Genomic DNA, 6576 nt, shown 5'->3' on the forward strand with positions numbered 1-6576 from the left:
TTACATGGATTTGAAAAACTGTCAGTATTACTGAAAGAATTGATATTTTCTTTCAGACTTTGAAAAAAAGGTTTTTAGTGTTTGGACTTTTTAATGTACTCTGTAAACTGTATCAGACTCCTGTTTTTTCTGTAACAGATGGCTTAGAATAACTAAAGTAATCTCCACATAGCTCTTCTACAGCAGTGTACTAGAAAAGAGCGGTAGACCCTGACTTAGATAGCATTATTATCACCTTCACAACGTGAAAGAGCTTCAAACAAGTCCTGTTAGAGCTTTTCAGAAGTCTTGATAGAAATTACTCTTTCTCTCATCCATTTTAGAAAGGAACAGCAGGTAAACGGCCTGACCAATAAGCAAGAGCATGTCAGTACACAGTTTACAGCAGTGTCAAGGAGTTGTATGAGAACTGTACTGCTCATTGACTAATATTTCTTCATTTCTTTTGCATCAGTTATATATTAACTCATATAGAATGATGTTTCATTGGTAGCTGAAGTGTCTGAAGCAGTTTGAGCACCGTGTGACACTAACGTTGCTCAAGGCAAAAGGAAAAAAAACAGCACCAACCAAGTAAGTATCTCTGCTGAAATTACCCACTGGGAAAACACTCTGTTTTGTTGCTGGTCCATCTGTTGTATGTCAGCTGGAGAACAGTCTTTAGGCTGAGAGGGAGGAAAGAAGGTAGGCAGGGTGGTAAAAATGGGAACAAAGGCAAGATTGACATCTTGCCTTTCCTATGCTGCAATTATTATACTCCTTTCTTATTCCTATTCACTTTTAGTAGTTTATATGGGGTCAAGCCCTCTCCTTATAGCTCATGGAAGTGGCTCACCTTCCTGTACAGTAACAAGTTTCATTTCCATCAGAGGGCTGATTCCAAGTTCTAGATGTTGGCAAAAATGATGAGCTGACGTAACCCTTGTAGCTAGACCTCAGGCAAGAAGGAAAATACAGCTTCAGACAAGTTTTCTATAGAAGAGATCCCTATTTGTGACACAGGCACTGTATTAAGTGAGTACCTTGTGGATTGTTGGCTGCTAAATTTGGATGAGTTTGTTAGTGAATGTCACCAGTCCCGAAGAGGATGCCTGAGACGTGGAGCCTGCGTGGCCATCACTGTACTACACAGGATGGATGCATGGTGCAGCCTACTTCATGGAGGTGAGAACTTTGTTCTTTCTTTTCCAAACAACAGGTGTATGAAAAAGAAGCATTGGTAGGGAACAACTGGCAGAAATTCCTTTCTGCTGCTTTTACTCTTGTGTGGGCCTTCTTATTTGTCCAAAGTGAAATATCATCCATGTGGATATCAGTCATAGTGAGGTACTAAAGTAAAACCTGCAGAGTAGTTTCAAGACTTTGCCATTTAATCTGTATACTCACAAGACATTAGTTGTTGAAGCACCTTTGTGTGTCGTTAATATCTGTTCATTTCTGCAGTAGTGTTTGCATTAAATATTGGCTCATCAGCCCTATGAGACTGTCCAGAAGATGGGGAAAGAAAAAAAAGCAGACATTCTGTAAACACATACTGTTTATAACCTCCTTAAATGCATCAGGTTTTGGCCAGCAGCTGCACTTTGCAGTGGTTGGAAGTAGGATGCACTTTAACACTAGCTGCACAAATGTCTTTGGCAAAGAGATGTCTTTTTCAGGAAAAAGCACTCGTGTGTTTGAATGTTTTTGAAGTGTTGAGATACTGTACTCTTAATTTGGCAGGCATTGCCTTTTAGAAGTTGAATAAGTACACTGAGTTTGCATTGCAGGCCTCCAAATAGTGTTTCAAACAACAGTGTTAGGTTTTGGAGATACCTTTCCAGTGCTTGATAAGTGACAGAGTAGTTTTTGGTGGCTGCTGAAACCCTTAGAATACCCAGGGCTGAAGTAGTAGTGATTGAAATCGTTTCTTTTGAAGTGCAGAACAGCCACCGGTATGTGCCTTCACAGCAAAGGTGACACTATGCATCTTCATCTTCTCCTTTATTGGATAAAACTTGCGAGGCTAACTGAACCTAATTCTTCAAGTGTGTGGAAATGACATTTGCCAGTGAGGTTTATGGAAGCCCAGATGGCCTCTAAATAAAGATTCTCCCATGCAGGGGTGCTGAAGTGAGCCTTTAGGGCGCCTAACAAAGTCATAAACTTGATAAATACAGAGTATTACCATTCTGTCATATAAAAAGATATTTAATGCTGTTCTTTGCTTCTGAAGAAGAAAGTCCCAGTCACAGACCTGCTGTATTTTGAGTGATGCTTCCACTGAGATTCATGAAGTGGTACAGTGCTCTGCCATGCATGGAAACCTGTCCTTTGACAAGTAAAAATATTTTGAATTGGGAGAAGTGGGAGAGCAGACTAGGAAGCAGCTGGCTGAGAAGCAGCTTCACTAAATAGTACTTGTGGCTTACAGCAGATACCAGGCTGAATATGAACCAACAGTGCATTCACATTTTGAGTAAAAGCAAACAGCATACTGGCATATACCAGAAGGACAGTCACCAGGAGACAGAAGGACATTATTTCCAATTGCTTGTGCTGATGAGTTGCTCGGCACATTCATGCTGAATGTCCACTCTTTTCCACTGGTGTCTGTTGGAATGGCATGTTTTGTGTAAGTGGGTGAAGAAGAAAAGAAGAAGAATCAAGCAGGATGATGTGCCATGGTTATTTTAAGAATCAGCATTGTTACAGATGGGAGTAGCAGTGATCCCAGTGCACAGTAACATGTACATCAGTACTATGGTTACAGCTTTACTGCTTAATTAGTGCACTACAACATTAAAATTTGACAGTGCTGGTCAAATTCTGAACTTTGCATTTTGTACTCCAGCTTTCTTCTGCTTCACTTAATCCAGCCAGGAAAGCCATGTGCAGAATACAGAACCCTCAGATTGCCAGCACAATTTTTTCACTGCCTCCTTTAGTAGTATTGTATTTTGTGTTCTCACATAAACTTGAAAGATTTATTAGAAATGAAATGTTTATTCCTGCCTTGCAATTGCATACACGCATTCTTTCAGAATTCTGGAATGCTGTTTATACGTCTACTAACAGAGCTGTAGTCAAGTCTGTGTCAGATGAACTACAGTTTGAAGACATGTATTGGAGAAGTTTACAAAAGGTATGCCTTGACACTCTCAAATAGTGGTAAGATTATCACTTCTAAAGAAGATTACTAGAAAAAGTAAAAAGGAAATCAAAACCATGATTTAGGTTAGAATTTGGTCTACTGATTGTAAGCTCATGCATTAGGCAAACAAGAATTTACCTTCAGTGATCTCTACTTGCCTACACTGAGTAGCTGGATAAAAAAGCATCTCCAATTTGGCAGAAGAACTTAAGTGGGAGTAAAACAACAGCAACGTTCTGCATAATAGTGCTGGGTACTGAACTCAGCTGAATGAGCTACCAGGACAAGCAGCTGGGGGGCAGTGAATTTTGCAGGCTACTCTTCCATTGTCTGTCAGTTGTTCAGTGTCAACCTTACAGTTTTACCTTTGCATAGGTTTTAGTGGTCGTGTATTTAATATGGTAGCTTCTTGTTAAGTGTAGGTAGTGATGAAGAAACAGGATTTGAAACAGAGACAGTACTGAATATCTTTGCTGTCACTCTGGAGATTTTCCACATCTCGAAGATGGGAAAGATGCAGCAGAAGAATGCACTGTTGTCTGTCACGCCAACATCTCTGAAAATTCCATGCATACAAATGGCAGGAACGTATTGAGCAAAAATATATAGAATATAATACTTTTAATATAAATTTTACACAGTCACAGGGAAGAAATAGAAGATGCTAGCTAAGGTATTACAAATAGGAGAAGACTTTTTGTGTTTTAGAGGTTGATTTGCATTAGACTACCTGATTAAAAGACAGTGCTGGTACTGATGGTAGTTTGAACCCTACACAAAATGTACTGATGATTTCCATGCTGAGGAAACATGCCAACAGCTTGCAAAGTCTATTAATTGGCACCCTGGGTGATAGGCCTAGTACTGAACATTACTTTTATAGCTTATATCACACCACTCATGCAGGCTGCTCAGCAGAGAGCGCAGAAATAGAAGGAGTGCCTTGAAGGCCTCCCAAATGTAAACAGATTTCCATCTAAAAGGCTGCACTAAGAAAGTTTCCACGTTAGCCCTAGTGATGGCTGCTGTGGCTGTGGCATGTTTTCTGCTTGGACATTCACTTTGCTCTGTACAGTTTCTGTACAGAGAAAGAGATCTTCTCAGTCCAGGACTGACAAGACACACATATTTAAAATAAATACATTCTGTGAGCTTCTGCTGTGGAAATGTCTGTAATACCCAGTGAGTGCAGAGAAGCAGCTTCTTTGCCAATGCATGCTGGCACTGTCCTTTTGAGCTGAATGGATGAACCTTGAGTTATTCCAGATGACTGTTTTAGGGAGCTGTCTTGTAGCAAGAATTCATTCCACAGCAAAATAACAAGACTGGGTGCAGACTGGACGTAGTCGCAGTGTGGAGACAGAAGGGTTTTCCTGGAGCTCCCCATGCTGTGTGAGGAAGATGATGCTTTGCACTGTGTGAAATTAGCAAAAGGGCAGAGGTACCTATAGCCTTTACCACACAAATCCACGCTGAGTAGCAGAATAGCACCTTCTGGACACAGAATGCTTTGGACGATCACTTAGAATTAAATGAACTACGTTGTCACCTATAGTGGAAGGAACCAGAACACCCTGTTTCTGGTAGGTGTGAACATGGGGCTTTTTTCACATCCAGACCTTCGTTCAACCTGGCACAAGGAGTGGTTGTATGCCACAGTGTTGAATCTGTGCAAAACACACGGACATACATTGCTAGTGGATACTTCATTCAGTATCAGATGTGAGTAGACTGTTTCATACCCAGCTGTATAGTTCTTTGGGTTGTCTTTTTCCTTGATAGGTTGAAATAAACTGGGCAGAAGAGCACTAAAAGTAAGCTGTGTGCAACAGGAAGGAAGACACGCAACTGGAAAGGCCGGGAGCAGGGACACTGGAAAGCAGCCCCTTTGTACATTGCTGTCAGTGGGAAATTCACATCTTTCCAGCAGCGTTAGCTGTTTACAGTCTTGAGAGTGCCCTCTAGTGTAAGTGGGACCTTTGAGAACTTCGATCTACAGAGCAGAACTGTTGTGCCTTACGAGTGTGCTATAGAAGAGCCACCCCATGCTAACTTAAGTGAAGGCACTGGCTGCTGTGCCAGGGTGGCAAAACCTTGGCTTAGCAGCAGCATGCTGTGCTGCTGTACTTCAGCCCCGAGCAGAGGATGTGTGTACAGCCTGATACTTCACCCACTGAAACAGGCTGCCTGCTGCCATACAGCCACCTACTGCTGCTGTATGTGTTACCTACCTAAAAGACTCTCCAAAGTATTCCTGTCGCTATTTTATCATGAAAACATCAGAGCAGAATGAGAGAATTGGCCATAATCTACTCCTTAGATCAGTACCAATTAAGGGGAAACTCCTCATATAAAATAGTGTGGAAGACAGATTCCCACCTCTAGGTATAGCGTTCTAATTTCCCTTTAAATGGCCTAAGACTGTAATAATAGAATAAATGAGGAACTTTAATTACAGTTAGATGGGGAAGAGCCCTTTGGTATAAATGGAGCGGACGAGAAGCACAAGATATTCTCAAGGCCTTCTGATGTAATGCGTGTAGGTACCTACTAGCAGGCATGTAGAACAACTCAAAAGCTAGTGTAATCTTCTGGATTGCTATTTTTTTGCCACCTGTCCCTAAAATGGAATGTTTAACTTGTTACTGTAAGGTTGCTTGTAAAACAAAGCATAGGCAGGAAGACTAAAGGTTGATGAATATTTAAGTTCACAAATCCAGATCAGCTATTACTATTATAAATATTTTGACCAGCACTCTGCCTAAAACGAAAGGTGAATTTTTCCTCAATTTGTTATTCTCCAAGCACCAAAGTCCTTTTCTGTTTAAGAAAACATGTAATCCTTATTTACAATGTCTGTGATTTACAATCATTTGTATTCCAGTCAACCTGATTGTTCCTAACTACCAAAAATTGTATTTTGGAATAGTTGAAAGCGCTGGCAGACAGTCAAACATTTACCTTCATTGTATTACTGATGGATCAGAAACAAAAATCTCTCAAAGCTTACTGGAGTATTGAAAATCTCAGTCTGCCTGCTTTGTAGGCAAAGTCTGTTGTAGTTCAGGTGCAGATGTGAGGTACTGACTTAAATGGATCTGAGAAGAAAGGAACGTGGTGCTACCTCTTTACAAAGAGATGACGGTGGCTTTGAGGCCTGGCTTCAGGCAAGATGTCTGCATTTTCATGTATTTGTAGATAACCTGAGAAAGGGGGATGAGCAGTGAGGCTGCATTATTGTTTAAAATCAAATCTAAAAGCCAAATTGAGAAGAGCTCCAGCTGCGTATTTTTGAGGCGCTCTCTATACCTATCAAACAATAAATTGGCAATGTCAGTAAGGATGCAGTAACACACATGGGGGAAAAATAACTGGACCCACTGATAACTGTTAAGTATTATGATCCAAATAGGAATTTTGGCTCAGGAAGTTTCTAGACTCTA

The sequence above is a fragment of the Meleagris gallopavo genome, chromosome 5 (assembly GCF_905368555.1).
Source record: "Meleagris gallopavo chromosome 5, MGAL_WU_HG_1.1, whole genome shotgun sequence".
Taxonomy (NCBI): domain Eukaryota; kingdom Metazoa; phylum Chordata; class Aves; order Galliformes; family Phasianidae; genus Meleagris; species Meleagris gallopavo.